This window comes from Aethalodelphis obliquidens, unplaced genomic scaffold (assembly GCF_003676395.1).
Source record: "Aethalodelphis obliquidens isolate GAN/ISIS:26980383/991018 unplaced genomic scaffold, ASM367639v1 scaffold4, whole genome shotgun sequence".
In the NCBI taxonomy this organism is placed as follows: Eukaryota; Metazoa; Chordata; class Mammalia; order Artiodactyla; family Delphinidae; genus Aethalodelphis; species Aethalodelphis obliquidens.
The window spans coordinates 12628236-12656125 of record NW_020837948.1 but is presented as its reverse complement, the minus strand read 5'-3'; the positions used below and the strand labels follow the sequence as shown (position 1 = coordinate 12656125).

General features: G+C 42.3%; 2 protein-coding genes across 4 annotated transcripts in view; one reads left to right on the top strand and one right to left on the bottom strand.

Moving 5' to 3' along the window:
• MARCHF3 (membrane associated ring-CH-type finger 3) overlaps positions 1-6960 on the bottom strand; it is a 148646-nt gene extending 141686 nt beyond the window's left edge. For 2 of the 3 annotated variants that reach the window (XR_003431157.1, XM_027098921.1), the window contains exon 1: positions 6715-6960. The gene's annotated coding sequence lies outside the window, so the exon portion shown is untranslated. The remainder of the gene's footprint in view (positions 1-6714) is intronic. The other variant, XM_027098902.1, reaches the window with a different exon arrangement.
• Positions 6961-15660: 8700 nt separating this feature from the next.
• Positions 15661-27890, top strand: part of MEGF10 (multiple EGF like domains 10) — a 366625-nt gene continuing 354395 nt past the window's right edge. The window contains exon 1 of the mRNA XM_027098843.1: positions 15661-15749. The gene's annotated coding sequence lies outside the window, so the exon portion shown is untranslated. The remainder of the gene's footprint in view (positions 15750-27890) is intronic.

The following is a 27890-nucleotide window of genomic DNA, read 5'->3' as shown; positions in this document are numbered from 1 at the left end:
CATTCAGTAGCCTCTAGGCCCAGCACCATCTAGTTCCTCCAAGGCCCCCAAACCTCCCATGGCCAAAGCTAGGTCATCACCTACACTGGATGGCAAAAGGGACCAAGCCATCTGAGACTTCAAAAGATGTGAGAGTAAAGCTGTCCCAAGTCTCAAAGTGGGGTCCATGAATCAGCTGCTTTGTCAAGATATGACAACAGGTATGGGAACATCAAAGGAACCAGGGGAGATGGCCTAGACTGGGTGTGGGGGGGAGTTGGAGACATTCTTGAAGACACAACAGGGAGGTGGTGAGAGAAGAAGGCAAGTTAGGAATGGAGCAGAGACTCTGAACATGGAAGGGGCAGGCATGGATGATAGTTTTATGAAGTGTTAAGACTAGGGCTAAAGCAGAAAGTCTGGGACTATGATTCAGTTATTACTACCATGCAGACTTTTGGTGAATGTCCTGTGCATGTCCTTTTAAGGCCTTGCAGGTGTTCACCTGTAATTCTTTGTGGCCCCTAGTGCACCTAGCAACTATTTCTTGAATACTGTCTCTTGAGAAGCTACAAGATGACAGGTGTGGTCCCTGCCCTCAAGGAGCTCCCAGTCTGGAGGGGGGGATTACAGGACGTAAGGACTCTGCTGGCTGTATACAACTAGGCCAAAGAAGGGCATGGAAAAGGTTCCCAAAGGTGCTAATACTTGAACTGCATTTTGAGTTAGCTAAGCTGAGAAGAGGTGCTACCTATGATAGGTATTCGATTACTACTTGATAATTCATTTCCATTCATTTTGATTTGTAATGATTACCTGGAAGATTGTTCAAGGACTAGGAGATAGTTCTTATCACCACTGTTTTTATTATTGTCAATCAAAAAGATAAACCTATCCATTTTAGCATCTAGGGGTATAATCTGAAAAATACTATACCCTACCTTTGGCTGAGGTGAGGAGTGCACTTGTAATTTTTCTAATTACAAGACATCTTCTCATTATACTTATTTCATAGCAAAAAGTTGTAAAAGCTTTTGAAAAGATCCCATTTTGTTCACTTGAAATGTGTGTGTATATTTTAGCATAAAATATACTTGGCAGCTGCTAACATAATCGGGTGGCTACGTCTTGCAAAAACTTGATTTCTTTTTAATCAAATTTTCAGAATCATACTGGGTTTCTTGCCAGTGCTGCAATAGTGAGCAATAAATACATCATTAGATCAATGGTGGTCTGATGATGGATTACTCAAAAGATAGTTCCAGCCAAGAAGAATAAGCCCAGAAGTCTCAGTGTGCAAAGATTAATAAAATATTGTTTAAAACATAGATACTGAGTTAATATAGCAGGGAAGAAAACACTGCAAAATACAACAGAGCAGCCATGGGTTTATAATGTAGCGATATTGATCATGGATTTTCCAAATAGTGTAGGGCAGCCACACAATTATGTATGCCTCTGATTAGACTCAGAGATGAGAAGGAAAAAGTTATTAAAAGAAAGAAAGAAAGAAACTAACCAGGGGAAGGCCTGCTGCTATAATAAATTATTTAAAGCAAGCAGGGCTAGTAGGCTGTGAAGACAATATAAAACAGAATCAATGCCTCCAAGAATCCCCAAACCATCAGCACCTCTATAAATTTCTTACCACCCTATCTGGCATTTTACTGGAGGTATTTCTTTCCCACCACTCTCTCCATCCCATCCCAGCCGTGACCCTTCACTTTTTGCCGGTTCTTTTCTCAGAGCTTAATATTTGTCTTTCTTCTGTAACCCAGGATGCTGTCTTCAGTTATATTTCTCAGCTTGTATCAGAAGAGTGTCTGTAGGGACACAGATGAGTGAATCTGTCACTTCATTCATCTGGATCTTAAATTTCCCATAGAAACTGTGTTGGGAATATCTAATAAGATACATGTAACAACATGACTTTAATATTATCTTTCTTCTTCTTTTTTCTTAATATTGTTATAGTTAAATCCACAAAGTTAAAGCTAGAGTAGAACTTCTATAGCTCAATGAGTGTTCTATGAGTAGAAGGTATTATTGGATCCAAAAAACCAAAGTGAATGTAGGAGCTTAAGGGGGCGTTATAGAGGAGAAAGAGTCAAAATGGCTAAAATTTAAGTATTAGGAGCTGTTAAAAGGGCAGATTGATTTGAAAAATAAATTTTTTATAAGTAGATTTCACAATGGGAATAAGGGTATGGAAAGAAGGGCCAAAAACTTGAAAATAATTTGTCAAATTCTTTTTGCCAAAGAATTTTGCCAAAAGTATGCCATGGCCAAAAAAAGGAAAAAAAAAAAAAAAAAGAGTGAGAATTGTTGCTTAGAAGCTTGTAATGACCTGTGGCCCACTTTCCAGAAAAGTAGCATTCTACTGTAGTTTTTTAACTGGGCACAAATCAGTACCATTGTATAATCAGGGGCTGTGATTATACCTTAGGCTTTGGAAATTTTCTAGGTCCATCCAATCATGCAGAAGCTGGGCAAATAAAATATAAGCAAGTTCCTTTTGTCAGTGTAAAGACATTATTAGCAGCATAACATGACTCAATAGGCAAAGAGTACAGGTCTAAAATATTAATCCCCCAAATTCTACATATAGGCTTTGCTCCCTTTGGGTTCTTTGACCTTTTGCAAATTACTTGCCATTCCAAGTCAAGCCTGGATGGTTAAGGTCAGGATCATTGAACCAATTATTATATATGGTGGTTAGCTTTAGAAAGAAAACTGTTCCAAGGTCACAGTCAATATAAAAAAAATTCTAAGAGGTGAAAAAAGACCTGTAGATGATATGAATGACTAAGCATGAGTCTATCATCTCATCATGAAGCTAAATAAAAACAATTCAAAACACATGGGCAACGTCTCAGTTAGTGGTGTCATCTTTGAATGTGAAAGACAGAATCTAAATAGGGTTGGCTCTCGGTATCCACGGATGAGGAACCTGCAGATATGGAATGCTGACTGCACTCCGCAATTTTATATAAGGGGCTTGAGTATCCCCGGATTTTAGTACCTGTAGGGGTGGGGGTCCTGGAACCGATCCCCCAAGGATACTGAGGTATGACTGTATTATGATCCTTTTGTGGCTGCTGTTTGCTCATCTGTAACAAAGTGGGAAAAAATCCTCGCACTCAAAGGATTGTTAAGATAAGCAACGTAGGTTGCTATAAACATGCTTGCCAAGTGTTCCTCAGAACATAAATTGCTCCATAAAAGCCCCACTAATGATCCAGTGGCCTGGAAGAATCTAAGTTCAGTGTCCCAGTCTATACAGGTCCTTTTGTCATCAGGGAAGTAAATATTCTGGGCACTTCTGACCTCAGAGAAGTTATTTGTTTTTTAGGTACCTGGAGGGTAGAAAGAGGGAAGGGCAACAACTTCTGACAGATCCTTTCTTTTTTAAACTTTATCTAGGGGTCTTACACTGAGAACTATGCCAGTCTGAGATGGGAGAACAGAATCCGAAGGTCAGTATCAAACTACATATAAAAAAGCTAACTGGCAATAATTAATACACCAGAATCACACTGATTTGAAAGGAGAGGCGGCAATCAATTCTCAACCCCTCTCCCTGTGATGCTAAGAAAATCTATGTATCCGATTAATTGGACACCTCAAAATACTTCTAAGATGACTTTCTGAAAATGAGACTCCCTGGGCCTCTGCGTAGGTGGCCTGAGACACTCTCACGACCAACAGGCAGATCAGCTGCAGCTTCCCAAGGAGCTCCTTGACCTCAGATAAGTCTGTACTAGCCCTGCTGAGGTCCTAGTCCCCAAGCTCGAAAGAGTATTAGTGAGTAAAAGGTGGCTCTCAAGGACTGGGATTCTTCTACCTTTCAGGGAGAAATGCCCAACAATGTGAGTTAGGACTGACAAAGTTACCCCAGAGCACCCCAGGAACTCACTGGACCTGGAGTAGGGAATGGAACAGGCTGGGGTGAGGTCTCAAACTACCTTGCTTCCCGAGACAGACCTCCTTAGAATTGGGGCTAACCTGGTTAGGGGATTGCTAAGGAGTCCAAAAACACTTCAGAACACAGAACAAAAGGTACCATTGTTGAGGACAGAGAGTTAAAACATTAGCTATAAATTTCATATGGCTGGTAAATGCCACCTGGAAATTCTGGAACAATTCTTTGTTGAATCAACTCACAGACTGTAATTGTTCTTTTATATCATAAATGCCATTCCAGCGTTTCTCAAAATATGGTCAGAGGATCCCTGACATCAGAATCACTTGTGGGTGCATGTTAAAGATGCAGATTCCTAAGTTCCACCCCAGATTTCTGAATCTCATCTTGGAGACCAGAGTCCAGCCCATGAACTGAATTTTTAAGGAGCAACCCAGTTGACTCAGGTGATCCATATCAAGGTAGGAGAATTATTGTGTCTACATAGTCCATCAGAAATGCAAAGACACAGATTAGGGATTAGAATATTTTCCCCCAATGTTTAAGTACCATAAAAATGAAAACAACACTTGTGATGAGCTCTTAAGAACCATTCCAGTATTTTCTACCCACATATAATAAACACAGTTATTAAAATATAATTATGAGCATAAAATTCTTGGGTAAAATATCAACTGTGCTTCTCAAAAATATTGCCTTTATTTTGTCACCAAAAGTAATTATGCTGTTAAAGGAATTTATAGTTTTTTAAGTATCAGTCAGTTTGCTGCAGGAAATTAATAAGCTGTTATACTCCTCCCATACCCTTTTAGTCATCAGAAGTTTTGTGATAAAGGCTTTTATTCTTATTATTTTTTAAACTATAAATTGTGAACCATTGCAACTAGTGATTAGGCTGAATATAAATTTATATTCAAGTTATAAATTCCTAAAAATACATTTCATTAGAATTACCAAGGCAGTCTAGAGCTAGTAGATTAAATAGCCTCTGTAATAAAGCTCTATTTACTTCTGTTAAAATTTTTTTTTTTTGGTGCAAAACAATTCAGTTTTAATGCATTCTCTTAAGAAGCAAAAGGAAACAGTTTCTGATATACAATGCTACTGCAAAGCAGTAAACCAGTGTTGCATGGTTATGTGACAAGCACCACATTTCTTTTCTAGAGGGATTTTTTTTTCCCTTATATACTCCTCCTTCCCAAACCATGCCTATTAATTACTTCATAAAATACAGTTTGCCATTTCTGAAGAATCAAACACTCGTTTTCTCCCTCACCAAAAATCACACGTTCAGACTGAATTCTGAATGAAAATGGACTTGAGAGGCAGGCTTTGTTTATAGCATGTTGTTTCTACTAAGGGTTGCCCCCTACCCACGTTCCACCCTAGTGCTCCCACTGAAGTGTACATGTTATGTTTTAACAGATGGGCCGGCTGGCGGCTGCTGGGCTATAAAACAGGAACTGGGAATCTGCTTGGAGTGGTATTGAACTGAATGCTCGTAAAGTTCACGGACATACACTGACCCAGACAGACTAGGAAGATCCAAACATGCTTATACACACACTCATCATACACCCCACAGATCAGAGGGTCCATCTCCTTACCCAGAGGAAGTTCAGGGCTGTTTCCCCCTCCATATCTCTATTTCATTCGCTTATCAATTTTATACACACACATATAAGTACACACATATGTAGGCACGTCTACATATGCATGCATAGCTATATATCTCAATGTTTTTATACATCCTCAAAGATCAAAAGATTCCCCAATTCTGTTGCCAAGTCTCTGCCTAGTACTTTCAATAAGCTCTCATTCACATCAAATAAGAATTACAAGAAAATATTGCATTCAATTCTATTTAGTCCACACATAATATAAACTACATGTATGTAACTGCCCTAAAAAAAACAGCTCCTTTTACTCCTTACCAATGAGAGAGAGAGAAAAAAATTTATCCCAGACTGAGTCACAAACATAAAGTGTCAGGTTTAACCTTGTATCCTCTGCTGTCAGTTCCTGTCACAACTTCATCACTTAAACACACAGGTGCTCAAACAAACACCAACCGACCAGCCTGGTGGTCGTTTTCACGGCCTCTTCTTGGATTCCCTGAGGCCTCCCTGCACTGGGACAGTCACCAGTTACCCCCGGTCCTAACGAAGTCCTTTGGACACACCTTGCAGGTGGATATGGAGGTCTGAGCACCTCATGAGGGATGCGGATTCAAGTGCTAATAAAAAGTAATTACAAAGTTTAATATCCGCGCTGTCAATTCCTTTCAATAATTGCAAAGCTCTGAAGCCCCTGCTACGGAACCCGACTGGTCCTAAAGTTCTCTGACCCCTAAAGATGCACCCGGAGCCCGATGATCTCTGGCTCGGGCTACGCATCAGACATACACAGGACTATCTCGTCTCACCGACGCCGGCGCGTGTTAATTTTTCAGGAACCCGTCTTCAACCATCTAGGAATTGCTGTCTGCACGCCAATGGACTCGAAGGCCGCCCCTAGCGCGCGTGTCGCCGCTCTAGAGGGCCAGGGGACGCGTCCCCGGACCCCACCTAATGATGGCAATTACAACATGCCAAGTTCTTGCGAACGCAGAGCCGCGTCCCGGGCTGAGTTGGGACGCTTTGAAACAAGAAGTTCGGGAGTGGGGGTGCTGGCAAGGAGTGAATCCCGTCAGCCCTGACCTCCCCATAGCCGACACGCTCGGACGGACAGATCGATGCGCGCCAGGACGCGTCCAGTCCCCCATTTGCCGAACAGCGCGAGAGGAGCCGCTCCCCTTGCGCGCGGCGACTCACCCTCGTCGACGAGTCCAGATGGCAAACAGACGCCCCTGCTGCGGGTCCTGAATCCCAAGTTGCACCGAACCGGCGACAGCTCTCGCCCTAGCCCACCGGGGCACATTGGCTGCGGCAGGCACCTCGGAGGGAGCAGAAACCTGGCGGCCGCCCCGGCTCAACAGCTGCCTGGAGCGCGCTTACAATTCACGGACCCGCTCAGCGAATGAGACGGACAGCAGGGCTGAAGCAACCGGGCTCCGAAGGGAGGCGGGGCCGGGGGCATGAGGGGCGGGGTCAGGTAGGGGCCCGCCCCGATGGGCGGGGCGCTCTTCAACGCGTGCCTGGCGGATCCCACAGCCAATCAGGATGGCGCCCGGGCCTGGGGCGGCCGTGGGCGGTGCCGAGCTCCCGGCTCCGCCCCGCCGCCGCCGTCCAATCGCCGGCAGCCGAGGGCTGGCAGAGAGACGCGCCCATGGCTGGGAAGTTGGCTGAGGTGAGGAACCGGGGCTCTGGGCTGGCGCTGTGGGGGCGGCTGCGGCGGGACCCCGACGCCTCGGAAGGGAAGTGGCGGCCCCGGAGGGCCCATGTGGGTCTGGGGCGGTCCGGAGCCGCCGCATGTCGGCGCGCTGTGGTGCAAGAAGCCCAAGCACTGCGCGGGCCAAGACTGGGTCGACACCGCCCACCCCTGGCGCCCTCAGATGGTGCGGAACTTGGCTCTAAACGAGGCCCAGCAGTCGGAGGAAACTGAGACCCAAAGAGGGTGGGTCCCGGGCCGGATCACCCAGCCGCCAGTGGAGGCCAGGGCCCGGAACTGGGAGCTGCGGGCTCCCTGAAAAGGCTCTGATTGCGGTCTGGTGGTTATCTCCGAAACAAAACTCCATTTCCGCCCGCAACCCCGGAAGGTTCGCGACACATCCCTCCTCACCCCTGCCCTTCACACCACCGGCAGCGGAGACTTACCAGACGCCTAGGCTCCCTTCCCGACTCAAGGCGCCCGGGCACTTGCGCAGAGCCCGGGGGCGAAAGGGAGGCACAGGCGCTGGACGGTCGGGCTGCCCGGCGGGATGGCATCCCCAGCGGTGACTCCCCCTGCCGCTGTCCCTGGGGCCTGCCGGACGGACCAGGACCGTCTTCGCGGACTGGAACACCGCAGAGCCAGCCCCGGCCGTCGCACTCTGCACGCCCTCGCACCCTCCACTTCGGCAGCCCCTGGGCCTAGCTTAGAGACCCCCGTAGTGGCGGGCCTGGGGGCAGCCTGAGCTCGCTGGGTCAGTCGTGGCTGAGTGGCCCCGAAGGAAGGCTTTGGGGGCTCTGTCCTTCCTGGCCGTTCCGGTCGCTGCTGCTCGTTTTGTCGGCGGATCAGCTCTTCAGCCGGGGTTTAAGCCCTTACCCTGGCTGCAGCACACATACATAGGGAGCTGGGGGTATCAAGAGTCAAAGAGCGGAGCTGGGTGTTGCTTTCCAGACTGAGGCCTAGAATGTTAGCAAGCCCTCGACTGTAGACTGGGCGTGGGAGCGGTCTCTGTGTGCCTAGAACTGCACCTGCCACAGGTAGACACCCAACCCATGTTAGTAAAATGAAGATGTGCATGGCAGGCGAGGGGTCAAGCCTGGTGCCCTGACACCACTGACCATTGTCTGCCTCAGATCCCAGAAATCCTAAAGGTTTTAGTCTCTCAGTATGGGTAACTATTCAGACTATCGTATACGAGGGAGTATGGACCTCCACAGGTGTTATTTCAGTGGCTGCCTGGCCCCCATAAGGACCTGCGTCATAGGTAGCCCACCTCTCATGAGCAGGTTCTGATGAGGGTCATTGGCAGAAGGAAGGCAAAAGTCCCATGGCTGAAAAGTAGTGAAATGGCCCCTCTAGCAGGGAAGCCTGGATCTCTGAGGTGAGCTCTGGCTTGGAGTCAGTTTCAAATTGTGTCACCTCAGCTCCCTGTCTCAATGGGGAAAAGCAGACAGTCAGGTGGGCAAGAAAATCAGGGTCTGGACAGTCCTTATTAGACCCTGAAAGATTGATTAGTGATGCAGAAATTGTGCATATTTAAACCTTTCCTCATCTAATGAACCAAAGGACTGGTACAGGCAAGGAAGACCATTCCATCCAATTCCAACAGTTGCTTAGCATGCCGTGGAGTGGCCTGGGAGAATGGCCTTTGCCCACAAGGAATTAGATGTAGACCACAGGAATGGAATATATACTAAGTCTCTGTATGCTGAAGACGGGATGGGGGATAGAGGAAAAATGTATTTCCTTGGATTTTTTTTCCCACTTCTGGATGTGACTGGAGAAGGAGTTTGCCAACAGTGTTTACCATATTAACACCCTGTGAAGGTTTTTCACAGATGCTAATGATTATTTTAAAAATCACCTTGGTAATAGGAGCCAAACATTGGCTGTTGACTGTACTTGATGTAGTATTTATGTTAAATGATGAAAAAAGGAAATAGGGGACTTCCCTGGTGGCTCAGTGGTTAAGAATCCACCTGCCAATGCAGGAGACACGGGTTCAAGCCCTGGTCCAGGAAGATCCCACATGCCACGGAGCAACTAAACCCATGCGCCACAACTACTGAGCCTGCACTCTAGAGCCTGCGAGCCACAACTACTGAGCCCATGTGCCTAGAGGCCGTGCTCTGCAACAAGAGAAGCCACCGCAATGAGAAGCCCGCGCACCGCAACGAAGAGTAGCCCCCACTCGCCGCAACTACAGAAAGCCCGCACGTAGCAACAAAGACCCAATGCAGCCAAAAATAAATTAATTAATTAATTTAAAAAAAAAGGAAATAGGAAGTTTCTTTTCAGGAAATAAGTTACAACTAAGCAAGTGACTTCCATGTCCCAATTTCCAAGGTTTTCTGTTTGTTTCATACAGACATTACTGTCATGGGTTCCTGGACAAGCAACTGGTCTCATTTTCCTTTATAGAATGGATGGTAGATTACAATTCATATTTCCACATATTTCCACACCATGTTCTGTTGTAATTGTATTTGACAGGAGCTTATCACTCAGGCACAGACTTACTCCATTTGTTGCCAGTCCCCCTAATGATCTCTTGAGTTTGGGCCATCCCCATATTCTACAAGGGAAAATTAGACCTGTTACTTGTACAAGGACTCACTATGGTCCTATCTGTATTAGACAAACAAAAAAACATGGAAATCTGGACCTGGAAATCACTTGTTTAGTTTCACCAAAAGAAATGTTCTTTCCCTCAAAGGAATGAGGAAGTTTATGGTATGGCTTGGGAATGAGAAGATTGAGGTGGGACCATGGAAGCAAGGCTGGTCCCTTTGTGGATGGTGAGCAAATTTGCCTTCAGGCACTGTCATCCACCTCTCACACTGAAAGAATATTTTGGGACCTTCTAAATTTCAATAGGGTGTGACTGATAGGAGCTGTGGGTTCTAATCTGAGTGGCTGCTGTGGTGAGCGCTCCTGGCAGCCACTTAACCTCTGTTCACCCTTGCCTCCTTGGTCGTAAAACAGCAGTGGCAGAATCCACTGTGTTTATCTGCTTAAGGCGGACACCATAATGATGGTGACACAGCACTGTAAATGTACCAACTGCTGAAATGGAGAATAAAATGATGTTGAAACTGGAAAATGGTGGGGCTGAAGAATTCCTTTTTACACTTACAATTTCTGTTCATTTTAATCTCAGTGGATTACTGTCCTTTCATTCTACGAATGGAAATGAGGGAAAACCGCCCTTACAATCCTTATTCTTTGATTACCAAATGTTTCAGAAGCTTTACTTAAGTGAAAAGTATTTTCCCCCTTTCCCATGTCTACCACCTCTCCTAACATATATTCAGCTTGGAAAATTACTCAGAATTTGAACAGGTTGAGCAAAGAAATGCAGTCAGAAGTAGCAGATTCTAATACCAGCTATACTCTGTGTTCATTATGAGACCTTGGGCAAGCCATTAACAGTCCCCATACCTTAGTTTCCCACCTGTGAAACTACAGTGATACTTCTGATTAATTTCACAGAGGTAGGAGAGATAACTAATGATAAGGCACTTTGAAATATTAATTGTAATATAGACTACAAAATATCATGTAGGTGTTTTTGGCAAACTAAAGTATGGTGTTAGTTTGTACACCACAACTAGGAGATATTTTTCTAACAGAGAGAGTACTCTGGCACAATATCTGTGGCCAGGGTGATACCACCCACAAAACAATGACAGCTTATTGTATTTGAATGAAAATGCCACTGTTCCATATGAGAGTTATATTGCTACAGACTCAACTAAGTAAAAAATATGATAACAGAAATGGGTGGGGAAGGGAAGCCTCTATTCCACAGAAACATGGGATTTCCTCACACATGCCCCAGAAGAAAAACTACATTAAACTTCTTAAAAATGGATGCCACTATGTGAGTACAAGTCTGATGAAAGACTAAAATGATCGTGAGAAGATGGCCTGATATAAAAATTAGACAGACTGGTCAGAAGTACACCAGAAGATAGAAAAATAGTCTTAATTTAAAAATTTCATAACAAAATGAGTAACACTGAGGAATTAGACATTGGGGAAGGGAGGCTCATGTGCTCAGGGAGGAAAAAATGGACTCCCAACCTAAGTAAAAATAGGAACAGTAAGACTACTAAGAAACAGGACAAAGAATATGGGCTCTGGAAATACCATAGACCAAGGGTTGGATTTTCTTTCCACTGCTTCCTAACTTTGAGACCTTGGACAAGTACCTTAGTTTCTCAGAGCCAGATGGAGTGGGGGTGGAGGTGATAAGGTTTTTCTTACTGGCTTGTTATGCATCTCAAACAAGAGTCTCAAACTCTCAGCACAGGGCCAGGCTGATAGTAGGCTCTCTACAGTAATAATAACCTCTCATATTAATTGAGCAATTACTTTATGCTCTGCACTGTTCTGAGCCTTTTCATCTAATGATTCACTTGATCCTCATGACTACCTTATGATGTTGCTGCCATCTCTTCCTCACTTTCTATCTATGTGGAAGTACTATTCCAGGAATAGTATCCTGCTATGCAGTAAAAGTCAAAATTCTCTTTTTATAGGTACTGGAGATATTCCAAAAAATCTTAGTTTTCTATAGGCAACCTCTTCCTTGAACATACTAAGAAAGAAAATATCATTTAAAACTACCATTGTCTTACTTTCATGTGGAGTGGGCTAATACAGCCTTTCCTGGTACCTAGAAAATCAGGCTACAGTGAGCACTCGGTAGCACATACATTACAGCAAAGCAAATGAGGGATTCAGAGTTTGGCAGAAAGAAGGCCATAGAAAACAAGTGCTTCAAACCAATTTCCAGATCTTAGATTGTAAGCTCCTAGAAGATTTGGGCTTCTAAACAGTGTGCTCATCATCTGGGTTTGGGTTTAATGGAAGTTAGTTCCCTTGAGGCAATAATATTGGAATGATAACTGGCTAGCCAAAGAAGGAAAAAAATGGATGATCCCTTAGAAATGAATTCTATCATTACTTATTATGAATACCCCAAATTATGACAAATTCATGTGTAAGTCCACCAGGGAGAAGTAGCCATGCACTATAACACACACAATCATTTATTACCCAAGAGAATTTAGGTGCTAATGTGCATGGTATTGCATCTGTGAAATTCTGAAACTCACAAAGGATTCCAAGATATAAAGCCAAATAAAACATAATACAGAGGGAAATGATTTTGATTATGTAACATTTATATATAGCATTTCATTTTACATTTCAAATTGCTTTTCAGTCATGGATTTATTCTTCACAGCACACCTGGGGTGTACATCCGTGCTGTTATCCTCTGTTCCCAGCTGAGGCAGCTGAGACTGAAAGAGGCAAAGTGTTTTGTCCAAGAGCACAACAGAGGCAGGGTGACAAATCATGCATTCATTCAATCATGAGTCTATTCAGCACCTACTCTTGGCAAGGCACCATGGTCTGTGGTGTACAGAGGTGGGTACTGTATACGAGGCCCCTGCGTTGCAGGAGCTTGCAGTCTGCTGGGACAATAAGTGGTTGGTGGATTATGTCTTCCAGAGTGATCTAGACAGGGTTTAGAGGAGGAGAGGGTGAGTCCCCTAAGATTCCTAGAGACAGTGGGATTTGAGACCCTTGAGAGATGGGTAGAATTTTGGCAAATAGAGGCTGAAGGTGGTGGGAATGACACAGAGACACAAAGATGGGCAAATTCAACATGTATTAGAGAATGTTTGACTGAAGCAGGGCAATTGAGGAAAAAGGGCTGGAGAGTGGAAAAGAGCAGATTTTCCAGGGCACTGAATTCCCAGCTAAATATATAGATTTTAGCCTGTGGGCAATGGGCACTAGACTCATTTCTGACTTCTCCCATTCACTCATTATTCTAACTTGTACTGAGTGCTATTATTATATGCTTAGTTTCCAGGTATTTTCCCATGCATCAGCTTTTCTAAACTTCACAGCATTCCAACAAGATATATGTTATTTTTCCCTCCTTAACTGGATGAAAAAACGATCATGTAGGTAATAACTGACAGATGAGGAATTCCAAAGGAGCACTCTTCACTTCCTCATGATATGTACTTATGAGGAGAATGAGTGCAAATTCCGGACAGTGTACTCAGGATGCCCATCTAATAATATGCCCCTCACTCTAGCCATTGTCTTTCCAGAAACAGAAAGTAAACAGGCTAGAAATAAATCTAATTTCTTAACATGTAAGTTATTCCATATCTAAAGTCAGCTCCAAGTTAAAAAGAAAGACATAGGTTATTTCCCCCTATTCTCTCTGTCCTACAATTAAGAATAAATGTCTGCATTTTTATAACTTTAGTCTTGTGAGTATCTTTAATACATTCTGACCTCAGCTTAGTGTTTCCACTAAACCAGAATCTCTTTCTGGAGTTGGTCAATTCTATCCCTCATCCCTTCCCCTTAGCATGTAACCTAACCTGTTTATCTTAGTGCCCTGTGAGGTCTCCATCTCAGCTTGAATTTTGCCCATCAAGAAATAGCTTTTTCTCTCCAGATACAGGCTACTAATTAGCATTTTTACTGTTTAATCATCAGGACTAAAATACAAGTGAGAGAAGCATTACTGTTAACCCAAAAATATTTAGCAAGGAAAAAGATTGCTTACTTAAATCTTTCTGTAAAGGAATAAAGAGATGCTCTAAGGAGGTGGGTGAATGTTTAGGTGACATAAAAATTTAACGTCTGTTAACAAGGGTGCTTTTTATCTCAATCTGGTTTTGTGGAAGAGTTTTCTTTGAAAATGCCTATCCATGATCAGTCAGGGAAGTCTTCCTCCAGGGTAAATATCTACCACAAATGACAGGCCAGTTTTGACTTTCAGCATGAAGACAAGTGGGAACCACCAAAATGGGGCATTTAAAAATTCTAGATGCAATACACAACATTCTCCTATCTCTCGACCCTCTAGTGCCTTGTTTGGCTTTGCCCAGATTGTGTTTTATGACCCAAGCCATAGATTCATGAGTAAATGGTTGAGTGTTTCTCCATGTTTGTTTGTTTGTGTGTATGTGTGTGTGTGTTTTAAGAAGTTGAAAGAAAGTACAGTTAATAGGTAAGGATGATTAAATTTCATCTCAGATCTTAAGATCTTAAGGATCTCCTGTGAAAGATATGGGAAACAAGCACTAGACCAGAAAATTGTATCTGATTTCTCCTGTCTTAAAATGCATGACTTTTCCCTCTGATTTCAAGTAAAGCAATGGGCTGAGACGTGGTGACCTGTGTTTCACTGAGGAAAGTGATGAAACTAATTCATAATATTGTGACTTCTAGATCTGCAAAGCTGGCATCCTTACCTTGAGATATGGAGAAAACAGGACTTTGAAAGACTCACAGGAAATCAGACAACTTATTGTAACCTTTTACATCTCTTTACAGAAGAAAAATCTACCATGGGTACTTCTGGGGATTCTCCGTATTGATGGAAGAAAGTGTTCAGAGTACCAAGTGAATCCCATTGAAGGCATGTATTAGCATTAATTTCTCCTAACCATTGAAATGAAGCCTACATGGCTCTTTCTCCCCTTAAGATGTTCAGCAAAAATGCCGAGACTCTCAAAGATTATTGAGGTAGAAACATGCTGGAATTAACCTTATTTAAAAAATAATAACTATGCAAAATAGATAATTTCCCCAACCAATAGGCTTCCTGTATGGAGGCTCTTTACACAGGAGCTTCTGAATTCTCACAGAGGGCTAATGGGATATCGCAGGTAGGAAAATGTTGTGTGAGAAGTTAAATGACATTTCAACTTGATGTCTGCCAAAGGCCAGTCTAGGAGTCCCCAAGGAACAAGTATGTCAGCTGACCAAACCCTAGGAGTTTCTGTGGGGAGGTTGTTGGTCTTGTCCTGACTCAAGGACCCAAGGTCTTGAGTTATAGCAACCCTGTAAGCCTATCAAGGAACTCTTGGTAGCCTCCACAATAAGCATTACAGGATTATCCACAGATATAAGTACTCAATAAATTTAATTGTTAGCAGGTCCTGAGCTTAATCAAAGGAGACAACTTCCCTTGGGAATAAAACCAAAACCCTCAGAGGCCCAAGGAGGAAAGAGCATGGTCAATGTCAAGTGGCCCCAGAAAGTTCATGCTTGCTTGGGATTCCTGGCTCAAATCAGCTGTGGTGGGCATGAGGGCACTAATTCACATTCAGAGTCACAGGAACTATTCAATTGTAAAGGAACTGGAATATGTAATTGGACCTGGCCCTTGAAATTTTTGTGGCCCTTTCAAAGCAAAATAGAAAAAAAAGAAAAACCATGTCTGTTTTCTGACCTTTTCCAAGAAGCTGAAAATATAGTGCAAATGAGTCCTTAGTTGTGGGTCATCATCCTTATGAGATTTGTCTCTGATTCCAAGGCTGGAGACTGTTCCTCTGCCTCCCCATTTTTACCTACCCCCAACTTGAGATAGGTCTCAAAGTCTCATTTTGACCATATATTCTTCCAGCCACGTGAGGGAGACAGGGGAGGCTAAATATAACCACATTAAAAACCATCAGCAATGTTGGAAACAGCTTCAAGCTTAACATCAACAGTGAGTATGCAGCAGCAGCTTAAAGACTTGTGTGAACATGCCCAAATGTTTTCTAAGAATATTTTTCAGAAGAGTGTATTTATAGATATAATCTTTAATTGCATTATGAATGATAAATGAGAAGGTTAACAAACTATATTTCAGGACTGTTTTATATATTTATTTGCTGCTATCATTAGCTCTTTCTTTGTGACTGCAGATTATTTCTGCTTACTAGTCTTAGTGGAAAGAGAATTGCTGTACTTTAGTGCTGGGAAAGGATGTTTCAGTTGACAATGAAGGTTGCAGAAGTCTTGTTTAAGAGTTTATTTTGGTATTTGTCTCATTTTAAAGGCTGTGACTAGGACTTCATATCTAATAAGCATGCATGTAACATTTTTATGTTTGCTGAGTGCCTTATAGTCCCCGATTAGTCTCCACAGTACCCCTTGAGGGTGGGTCAGTATTACCGCCTACAGTTCACATTTGAGGAAATTTAAGATACTAAGGGATTATGTGATTTGTACAAGGTCACCCAGCATGCAAGCCTAGCTAATAAAAGATGACTTCAAAGCTCTTTCCAAATAAAAGTGCCTTATAAATGTTAGGTAGTATTAATGGGCATGATCCCACGATGAGTAAAATACAGTCCAGGAGTAAAGTGCTCATACATGCTCTATAAAATTAATTCTTTTTAACCTCAGAGCAACTTTTGAAATAGGAATTCTTGAACCTGGCTGTGTATCAGAGACATCATTATAGCCTTAAGAACATGTGAGCACCTGGGCCCCTACCCAAAGTACAGAATCATAATCTGGGAAGTGGGACCCAGATAATGTGTATCTTGAAAGAGCTCCAGGGAGGGGATTCTGATGCTCAACCAAGGTTGGGAGCCACTACTGTAGATTAGAATCATAACCTCAGTCAAGCAACAATAAGACATCGTGGAGTCAATTTAGGAGAAAAGGTCTGGTATCTCCCAGGTTCTGCCCACCAGTTAACAACTATTATCAGCAAAAGAACTACCTCCATGAAATAATCAACTGCGGAATACATGTGTGGAATTCCAGGAAGTAATGCAGAGATGAAAGTTTATTTAAGAACTAACATTGTTTGAATGTTATAATTTACTGGGTAAACTTACCGGGTTCACTCTGGGATTATTATTGGGTCCACCCTAATGTTTTTATTCTGAGTACCTCGTATGATAATCAGCATACTAAGAACCTATAGTATCTGCCTTTTCATCCATTTTTCAAACACTTATTTAATACTTGCTATGTGGAGATTGCAGAGTAAAATAATGGTTTTGGTCCACGAGGAGTTTATAATCAAGTGATAGAACCAGACATAGGCCAAAAAAACCAAAACCCTATAATACTAAGCTGCACATATTAAGTGATAATCAAAGTGTATATGAGGCATTATTCATAATCGCTAAAAAGTTGAAGCAACCCAAATGTCCATCAGTTGATAAATGGATAAATAAAATGTGGTATATCTATACAACAAACTATTATTCAACAATAAAATGGAATGAAGTACTGATACATGCTACAACATGGATAAATTTTGAAAAAATTATGCTAAATGAAAGAAGCCAGTCAGAAAGAACCACATATTATATGATTCCATTTATATAAAATGTCCTGAATAGGCAAATCTATAGAGATAGAAAATAGAAAATAGATTAGTGGTTGCCTAGGGCTGGGGAGTTGGGCCGGGGGAGGAGATGGGGAGGAACCGTTATTGGGTACAGGGTTTCTTTTGGGGGTGATTAAAATGTTTTAAAATTGTGGTGATAGTTGCACAACTCTGTGACTATTCTAAAAGATGATTAAATCATATACTTTAAATGGGTGAGTTGTATGGTATGTGAATCATATCTCAGTATATATATATACATATACACACTTTATATGTGTGTGCTATATGAACTTGGTGAAAAGAGTGATTAATTAGTATGTACTGGAAGAAAGTGGTGGAAAATTTCCTGGAGGAAATGGCATTTGAGCTAAGTCAAAAAGGGTGACTTTTGTAAAGAAGGAAGGCATGCTCAAATATGTAGTCAAAGTGATGATGCTTTCATGCAAGGGCAAGTTATCTGGAGAAGATGAAGTTTAGGATACGTGAAGGGTACAGGAGATGGGGGCTAGGTGCAGAGCTTTTACTGCCATACTAAGTTCTGCAGTTTGGTTTTCATTTTTGTAGAGCCATGATAGGTTTGTGAGTGGTTTGATTAGGGCTGTGATTTGGAAGGATAATTGGAGGTGGTGATGAGGTCGATGGGGGATGGGGTGGGAGGGCAGTGAGCAGGGGAGACCATTTAGGAGACTAGGCTAGTGTAGTGTATAGGCAAGACATGATGGAGACCTCAACTATGACAGCAGCAGTGAGCACTGGAACAAGGACAGATTTGAGAAAACATTTAAGAAGTAGAATCATAAAATTTTGTGAACTGAGGAGTAGGTGAGAAGGCACAGGATATATACAGCAGGGTATTTTAGACCACAGAAAGGCTGGGTCCTTTTTTGTTAAGTTATTTAGAATCATAATGTAAAAACTATTGTTGAAATAACAGCAAGCAGCCAAATTATAGCTTTTTAACACCTTGTCAACAAGGATTTGATTACAGAGAATCTTAATTTCTTTTTTTTTTACATCTTTATTGGAGTATAATTGCTTTACAATGTGTGTTAGTTTCTGCTGTATAACAAAGTGAATCACCTATACGTATACATACATCCCCATATCCCCTCCCTCTTGCGTCTCCCTCCCACCCTCCCTATCCCACCCCTCTAAGTGGTCACAAAGCACCGAGCTGATCTCCCTGTGCTATGCGGCTGCTTCCCACTAGCTATCTATTTTACATTTGGTTGTGTATATATGTCCATGCCACTCTCTCACTTCGTCCCAGCTTACCCTTCCCCCTCCCCGTGTCCTCAAGTCCATTCTCTACATCTGCATCTTTATTCCTGTCCTGCCCCTAGGTTCATCAGAACCATTTTTTTTTTAGATTCCATATATATGTGTTAGCATACGGTATTTGTTTTTCTCTTTCTGACTTCACTCTGTATGACAGACTCTGTAGGTCCATCCACCTCACTGCAAATAACTCAGTTTCGTTTCTTTTTATGGCTGAGTAATATTCCATTGTACATATGTGCCACATCTTCTTTATCCATTCATCTGTTGATGGACACTTAGGTTGCTTCCATGTCCTGGCTATTGTAAATAGTGCTGCAATGAGCATTGTGGTGCATATCTCTTTTTGAATTATGGTTTTCTCAGGGTATATGTCCAGGAGTGGGATTGCTGGATCATATGGTAATTCTATTTTTAGTTTTTTAAGGAACCTCCATGCTGTTCTCCATAGTGGCTGTATCAATTTACATTCCCACCAACAGTGCAAGAGGGTTCCCTTTTCAACACACCCTCTCCTGCATTTATTGTTTGTAGATTTTTTGATGAAGGAATGTATATTGTGAATAAAGGGTGGAATGAATAGAAATGCTATCACCCCATTTTGTGAGCTCTTTGGAATCAGACCTCCACTTGTTGGAGGTGAAGCAGTTATTTATGGCCTGTTGAATGACTAAGTATTTACCTCTTGCTCAGATAGCTTCCCTAGAAACACTTCCTTTGGTGTGAGCAACTTGGATTTACTGCCAGGGCAACACCTTCCTTCCAACACCCACGTTGCCTCTTGGCTCGGTCCTCACGGGCAGGTGTTAGTAAGCAGCATTTTGTTTTGCTTCTAATAAGAGCACAGCCTCTGAAAAGCATAGGCTGAATGTACCACACATTGTAACTTTCCCTTACAAGTGTTCTTATAGGGAAGATCTGAAACTGTGGGAGTCTTAAGGATCAGGAAGACGAAGACTGCTTTTTCTCATAATCGTGCAGGGCCACACCTATGTTTTCCATCTGAAGGAGGGGCAGCCAGTTCCTGGGCAAGGTCAAAATAGACCAAGTCTCTCTCATTGCATGGCGTTACACTCACTGGGGATCTGTTATGGCCATCTCTGGGGGCTGTGGAAGGTGTTGCCATGACACTGCCTGCAGCTAGCCGAGTTTGGGAACAGCATTTCCAATAAGTGCCTTACATGAGTTTAACCAAGCCTGGAACACCGTTTAGAACACCACTTGCTAACATGTGGCTCATATCTGTGCCTGTCGGTGAACAATGACTACAACTAGCTGTGTTCAATTGCAATTGTTAGCAGAGCTAATTACAGCAGTATCGGGTGGGAGGAATCCTAGAAGATACCTCTAAGGGACTTCTATCACTGCAATGCTCCAATGAGCATTGTGGTGCATGTCTCTTTTTGAATTATGGTTTTCTCAGGGTGTATGCCCAGTAGTGGGATTGCTGGATCATATGGTAGTTCTATTTTTAGTTTTTTAAGGAACCTCCGTGCTGTTTTCCATAGTGGCTGTATCAATTTACATTCCCACCAACAGTGCAAGAGGGTTCCCTTTTCTCCACACCCTCTCCCCCATTTATTGTTTGTAGATTTTTTGATGAAGGAATGTACATTCAAACTTTGGCTTTGTAGGTAAGCAATGGAAACAGGCCCCTTGGGGAACCTTTAAACAACAGTTCTCTGCAACCCTGAACAGGGATCCATCTTCACTCCACAGTTGGTGAGGGATCATGTTCAAAAGAGAACCACCAAAGGGAAAAGGAGGAAAGGGACGCTTAAAGCCAGTAGGGTAAATTTTCTGGATTAAATGAGAGCAGAACTGGGTATTCTTCCTTGGGATGCCTTTTACTCACTGCATGACCTGATGGAGGCCACTTCCCCTTTCTGGGCCTCACTGTTCTCATCTCAAAAATAAGGATAACTATTGTGGCCCTATTTATATCCCAGGATTTCTGAAAGGAAAAAGTAAAAAATATATATATAAAAAAATAAAAGTTGGGGAACATAGAAAACGCGATATAACTCTAGGTAGTGTAACTATTATTTCCTATTGCTTGTTCCACATTTTACTTATAAGTGATGAAAAGGAACAAGGAAAAAAAGTCTGGGCTGTTGTAGAATCTCAGACTACATTTTCTGATGCCTCTGAGTGATTCTGCGGTTTGCTCGTTTTAAGTCTTCAGATTTGCCCCTCTCTCCCCCAGTGCACCGATTCGGTGTAAACTCGTCTCCAGTTTGAGGGGTGGAGAAGACCTCAGGAATCTAAAGAGGCAAGGCCCTGCAGTCATCTGGTCTTGAATCTTAATGTCACCTGCTGAAGCCCAAGTCACAAAGGCTTCCTCTCTTCCCTCACTGAGACACCCGATTTGGGAGGACATCAGCTATGAATGAGTCACACAGTCAAACTGGGGCTTCAGGGGATACCTCCAGGATAGAACCAAAAAGAATTTGTAATGTGCTCTGAATGTGTCTCAGTCTGGGTCTCTAACTACAGTCTTGTTCTTGCTGAAAATCACAGCACACTTCTAACCAAGCAAGGCAGGTCTACTTATCTGATGCTGCTGTCAGTGACAGAGTAGGATCATATTATGGATTTGGCAGGGAGGAAAAAGATTTATTTCCAAGATTTGAAGATTTATCTTTTCCACATATGCAAAACCAGTCGGAGCATTAAAAAATATCAGTGAAAAGTGATCATGTTTTGTGAGCAGGAGGAACCATTCTTGACTTCAGAATAATACAGAAGACTTTTAAGGATCCCAAATTCATGGTTTAAAAAAAATGATTTGACGATAGGATACCAGCAGGATTATCAGACTCTTAACTGCCCCCTTATGGTGAGGTGCTGTATCCATTTAAATGAACGCCTTACATTGAATGCTTAAATTTCCCCCTTTCTTTTTTTCTCCTCCCCGTCATTTAGCTTTTTTCTATGTTCAGCACAACTAAAAAGTCTAAGTAGGGAATTGTACATAATTGTAGGCTCTGCACCATTAGCAAAGTCATGCTTCTTTCTAAGTATTTGTAATCATCTATTCCACTCTTCCTTCCTCCTCCTGGAAAATTTACTTGGAGTGATTGTAGTGTCCTTTATTTCTCTTGAAGGCATCCTTTTGACCTCACTTTGTGTACAGGCTATAAAAAATATCAAGAAATGAAATATTGTATTTTCCATGTAGTCACAATATACACAAATAGAAAACACCACTTTAAATGAATAGAGTAAAAGTGGGGGCTAATCTCTAAATTGCGTTTTATCTTTTGAAGTTATTTGGTAAGGTAAAGAGATTTAAAAAAATACTTTGTAACTCAAAGGTCATGATCACCCTGGATGTACAGTCTGCACCTGCCAGCTAGGAGGTTGTTTTGTGCTATTAGGTGAGAACTCAATGGCATCCTTTGCCCTCTCAACCTTATTACTGGCTTAGAGAAATATGACATTGCTAAAAAACTCTAACTTGGAAATGCTTCACAGAGCAGGATCCTTGCCACATTCAGGAATCTTGCTAGTTTGCAAGACGGGAGCTGTCACGCAGAACAAAACGCTGATACTAGAAGTCAGCAATCACAATGGGAATAAATACCACAAACTGTGGTTTCCTAATGTCTTAATCTCCCCCAACCTTAAAAGAGTGTTGCTGGCCTTACTTTGAAGATAACTTTACAAAGAAAATGTAGGGACAGGTGGAGTTAATTCCTGAATCTTAGCTCCTCTGGCAGTTCTTCCCCAATTTCTAATGCCTCTTTATTACCCAGATTATAAATAGATGCCCATTTTTCTTGTCTTGACATTAAGTTCCTGACAAAGAACATACAATAACACCTTCCTTACCTGGTCAAGGAATAAGTTGTCCCGAGTAAGGGAGTTTACCAACTGATAGTTAACCTAGTCCCATGATGCAATCGTATGCTTCAACCCAGTTTTGAGAAAAGTGTTTTTTAATGATTTGTTTCTCTCTCTCTCCTGCTTTGGTGGGCAGAGCATGGACTGACCTTGTTGGGAGGACGTGGGATCACTGCTGGGGTTTTGTACAATGCAATGCTGCAGTAAGGCCATCAGTGTTTCTCAGGGGAGTTGAGTCACACTGGTACATTGTGAGTAGCACAATGAGACCTTAGGCTGAACTTGCCTTTAACTTGTATCCTTTCTACTTCTTCATGTTTCTGAATCATTAAGAAAAGTTCTTCTTAATATGCTGTGTACCCTGTTTCTGAGGGCAGAAAACTTTCCATCAAGAATTGTTCAAATATAACAGTTTGGCATGAGGAAGGGATGCCTATGGCTGGATTCTTCTTATTATGTGTAATCTATAGGTTGGCACTGCTCCTATGAGTTGTTCTACATCTTTTGTATGATTTTAATATTTCCCCCTTTTTCCAAAGCTCTATGCTCTAGGCTTTAGAATTCAGAAGTACTGTGGCTTTGGTGGTCATTCTTTTTGAACCTGAAAGGGGAGGTAAAATGTGAAACATCAGTGCCTAAATTAAAGACTGGCCAGATGAGGCCATTCTCTGTTGGCTTTACCTCAGTGGTTTGACATGGGTTTCTGTGTTGGTAGAGAGATATAAGATCTGTGCCAGATGTAGGACTTTGGCTCACAGTATCAAAGTATTCTGGTCTCTGTGGTGAGCAAGAGTCTTGGGTCTGGTGCATGTCTGCAGACTAGAATGGATTGCCGTGGTTTACTCTCCAGTGTAAGGGTTGCTCTGGAAGCCCCTGAACTCTGCTGCCCAGTTGCTTAGCTCTTCTAAGATGGATTGAAGGTTATGGTACTTGCCCATCACTGCTTACCATTTTGGGGATTTGAGCTAATCAATTAATCAGGTCTTCAGCTCTTCTCTGATGCTTTTTCTTAGAGGGTCAATTGAGGTATGTTTGAAAACTTCCTGGAAGATACGTACCCTGCCATCTCTTCTGAACCTCTCACTCATCATCCACATGCAATTTTCTTTGTCTACGTCTTCTTCCCTCTCCCCACCAAAATTGTTCTCAATAAGGTCAAGTTACCTGTTGTATTAGTTTCCTATTGCTGCTGAAACAAATTACCACGCACTTGGTGGCTTAAAACTACACAAGTTTATTCTGCGACAGTTCTGTTGGCCAGAAATCTGAGAGCAGTTTCACTGGGCTAAAGTCAAGATGTTGGCAGGGTTTACCCCTTCTGAAGTCTCCAGGGAAGAATCTGTTTCTTTGCCTTTTCTAGCTTCTGTAGGCCACTTGCATTCCTTGGCTCAGGGCCCCTTTCATGCATCACTCCAACCTCTTGCTTCCATTGGCACATTTCCTGTTTCCTCTCTGTAGTCAAATCCCTCTCTTTCTCCCTTTTATAAGCACACTTGTGGTTCATTTAGAACTCATCTGGATAATCCACAATAATTTCCTTATCTCAAGATTCTTAACTTAATTGCATCTGCAAAGTCCCTTTTCCGTATTACATTAACAGGTTCCAGGGATTAGGTACTGGATATTTGGGGGGGGCATTATTCAACCTACCACAGCATTGATTTCCTAATTTTCAAATCCAGTATCTTCTTTTCAGTCCCCATCCTAGCTGGATTGACATTTGATACTGTCAGTTACTCTGGGAAAAACTCCTCCTCTGACCTCAAGATATAGGTTATTTTATTTTGTTATTCTTGTTGCGATATTTTTATTGTCTGTCTCTCCCTCTAGAATGCAAGCCCCTGAGTAGAGTCCTAGGTTATCTTGTTTCTAAGCTCTATCCCCAGAGCTTAGAATAGTCCCTACTACTATCAAATTATGAAAGAAATTGGATAATACAAATTGGATGAACTTTCCCACTTCTAGGTCTATCACCTTTCATTATTATTTTCCTTCAGTGGCCCTTCCTCTTCCCATGCAGTCAAGATTGGTATTCCCTTCAGGACTTGGTCCTAGTCTGCTTTTCTTCTCATCTGCCAGGTAAATGCTGCTCCTACCATATTCTGGGGTCTCTCAAATCTGTACCTCAAGCCCAGACCTCTGATTTGAACTTCCAGCTTTAATCTTTACCTGGATGTCTCACAAGCACAGCCCACCTTTCCCATCTAGATCCAAATACAACCAAAAACTAACCTCACCTTCCTCTTATACTCCCAGGGAATGGGAAGTGCCAAGATTTACTGAATAGCCATAGCAAGAAGACTGGGAGCCATCCCAGACTTCATGCTTTCTCTCTACTCACTCTTCCCCTACCCCCTCCAGTCAGTCATGAAGTTTTGTCAACCTGACTCCTAAATATCTCTTTCTGTATAACTCCCATCGCCCTGGTTCAAATCCTTATCACTCCCATGAGTAGGAGTGATGAATTTACCAAAGTCTTGACTTCTCTTGAATATGGTAGAATGACATGCTGTTAAACTTTTGGGATGTGTACCAGAGCTGCTGATCATTGCCAGCCATGCTCTCAGGCTCTGCTGAGTGGGCAGTGACTATGACTTGCATACCACATGAGCTTGGTCACCATAGCTGATTGGGCCAGGGATGGGTGCCTGATCCAAGGGTGGCTCTTTCTATGGGCTTGATCAGCCAACATATGATTTGGGTGGCTGGTTGTAAAATATAAGTTGAGTAAAATTCCTCTTTTGGAGTTTCAGAATAGAGAAGTTGAGAGACTAGGATCACTGTATTGCTGAACAGAAGGGTCAGCAGGAATGGCGGGCATGAGCAAGCTGCGTTTATAAGAAAGCAGATACTGTGAGTAAGGAGGGGAGCCGGTGAGCAAGATGAGAGCAGGAAAAGAAAGAAGCTGAGGCACTGTGAGTAGAGTGCTGCCTCAGTTTCTGTGGTTCTTTTTTTAAAAAATTTTACCATTTATATTTAATAGAATTTAAAAAATTCATATTAATCCAATGCTTTATTTTTCAAGTTTTATTGAGATATAGTTGACATATAGGACTGAATGTTAAAGGTGTACAGCATAATGATTTGACTTACATACATCATGAAATGATTACCACAGTAAGTTTTGTTGAACATCTATCTTCTCATATAGATACAAAATAAAAGGAAAAAAAAATTTTTCCTTGTGATGAGAACTCTTAGGATTTACTGCCTTAACAACTTTCATATGTAACATACAGCAGTGTTCATTATATTTATTGCGTTGTACATTGCATCCCTTCTGTGGCTCTCTAAGAGTATTTCCTGAGGCCTGGCCCTACTGTGATTCCTATTGTCAGGTTTCTATGAGTCTCTGCATTATTATAAGCAAACAAACAAAATAACCCTCATCTGAGTGAACCCTTGCTTCCTTCAATAAATTGGCCAAAGAGTTATGTGTTCCGGTAAGCCCTTATGATGTTATGATGAGACATCTGGAAGAAAGCAGCACTGTAATCAAGAGCAGCAATATGCAGTCCCAAACTCAATGTTAATACCACTTCTTTTTAAAGCATTAGCTTAGGAAAAAAAGAGGTTATATCACTATTTCCTTTGAGACTGGGAGAATATTATGAGCTTCTTGTGTCAAAATCAGTCTTTATTTAAAAACAAATCAATCCCTAAACATAATTTTAGAAAGGAAAAGTAATTGCTGCTACAAATATCATAGGAAAATGACTATAAGTGACATAACATTGTCTGATGCTTATCAACAGTGGGATAATCACACCATCTTTTTAGATGACATGTTTCTAGATAGCTGCCTTTCCGTTTGCCAGCTGTTGGGACCAGATGGATTACTGAAAGTCTCCAGGATTCTTAGTCACATGACCACATTCCTCTCTCAAATAAGAATAATTAAATTCATTGAAGATCTTTAGGTAAAAAACATTGGGCACATGTAATCAATGCTCTGAATATGGAATACAATTAGGAAGCATTTTTATTTATGTCTCCCACTATCCCTATAAAATGTATTCACTGGGGAGTTTCTCACTCTGTCTAGGATAAAATAAAAACTAGGTAGTGTTAGGACAGTTTCGAGCATTCTTAGGCAACAGAAAGTCCTTGGTCACTCTAAATACTGTTTAGTGCATCTATTCCCGTGTTATACAATGTGGAACTTGGTTGAAAATTAAGTCTTACCCTTATCCCAGTGAGAAGCCACTTGCAGGTGGGCAGCTGTGGAAGGGGAAGGTCTTTCTCTTCTTGCTCCTGGCAGGAGGAAGATCCTTCTGGGGCTGGGGTGGGGCAAGGTGGGAGAAGCAGGGAGGGGCAGGAGTGTGGTCCCTTGAGTGATGAAGTTGTAAGATGGCCTCCAGCTTTCTGGGTCTGAGAAATATTTAAAGCAGACCACATTTCACAGAGACTTTTGCAGGTTCTTTGGAGATTGCACTCATAGCTGGTGTTGTCTCACTTGCCATTTCCTTGATTCAGGCAAATGCGCTCTCCATTTGAGCAGCCGCCTACTTCCTCAACCCCGAGGAGCCAGTCTTGCTCTGCTTCACCTCTTCCGAGGCCTGCCCGCACCCAAGGCTCTCCCCAGCCAGCCCTCTCTCCCGTTTGGCACACATCAATCCATGAAGATACACACACACTCCCTTTCTTCCCTTCTTCCTTGGACAAACTCAGGGCAGCAGACTCCCTCCTTCGCTCTGCACCAGAAGTGCTTGCAAGCTCTTCTTTCACATGATTTTCCAGAAGGGAGCTAAACCACCAGGTTCTTCCTACCCAGAGACATACATTAGGCTTTCTGATGAGTTCCACTCATGTCCCTTTTTCTTGACATTACATGACCTCAAGCTTTTACTTTGGTGGGAGGTGAGAGCACATTTTTCTCTTAAAAAATCCTCCAAATATCCAGCAGTCCTTATGTGATCTAGTATTTCCTTTGGAACGTAGCACCTTGTGTGTCTTGGTGCCTCAGCCAACACTTTAGTTTTAACACCCTGTTAAGTTTGTGGAGGATTTTTGTTTGCTTGTTTGAAATTCTAATGTCAGAAATGTGTTGTTTGGATGAAGTCTGTGTACATCCTACACACCTATGACCACATGGCTATACTCAAGCAAGAATTGCTCCAAAAAACAAACCTACAGCGTCTCTGGCCAGCCCTGATTTCTGAAGGGAACCAATGGATTCTCTCCTCCTTAGCTCAGCAGACCCTGAAACTCTTTAATCAACAATCCTAGGACACAGCCCACGTAGCTTTCAAGCTGTCTGGAGCAGGAAGAAAGGAACACACAGTGCCAAGATACATAAGAGGGCGATCTTGTCTATGGCCCTCTCACTCCTGATTGTATTGAAGATGTGAATGTCCTGAAGGGCTACTGAGGGACTTCTGAGCTTAGCAG